The sequence below is a fragment of the Nicotiana attenuata genome, unplaced genomic scaffold (assembly GCF_001879085.1).
Source record: "Nicotiana attenuata strain UT unplaced genomic scaffold, NIATTr2, whole genome shotgun sequence".
Classification (NCBI taxonomy): domain Eukaryota; kingdom Viridiplantae; phylum Streptophyta; class Magnoliopsida; order Solanales; family Solanaceae; genus Nicotiana; species Nicotiana attenuata.
Window position 1 is genome coordinate 5,223 of NW_017670907.1, and position 638 is coordinate 5,860.

Sequence of the window (638 nt, forward strand, 5' to 3'; positions counted from 1 at the left end):
AATTTTAATTTTTTTTCTATCTATATCTATTATTTTTCTTTTTTTTCTTTTTTCTTTTTCTCTTTTCCATCATAATTTCTTTTCCTTTTCTTTTTTTTTCTCTTTTTTTCGATAATACTTCCGGGTTCCAAAGAGGGTAGCCAAAGAAGGGTAACCAGCTCAAATGGGTTTACGAAAGGTTGATAGTGTTTGGATAGCGAGAAGGAAAGCCTTCGTCATCTCAATTGCACAAAAACCAACACCGCAGAGAGCCTAGACATAGTACCTTTTACTGCATCTGCATTCACAGCTGTTTCGGGATCATTTCCTTTGATATCTTCCAAATACAATGCTCCTTTCGGTAATATTTTCCGGATGATGTATGGACCCTTCCAATTAGGAGCGAATTTTCCTTTTGCTTCCTAGTGATGAGGGAGAATGCGTCTTAACACGAGTTGTCCCACTTCAAAATTCCTGAGAGGCACCTTCTTTTTGTAAGCGCGGGCCATTCTTTGTTGGTACAACTGCCCGGATGTTCCCTGAGTACAGCCCACTCTCTTGTGCAAACCAATTTTCCTTCAGTTATTCCAATTCTTTGTTTTATTTCCTCAAAGTTACCTTCTTCGCATTTTGACTCTTGATTCATTATTTCGAAATCT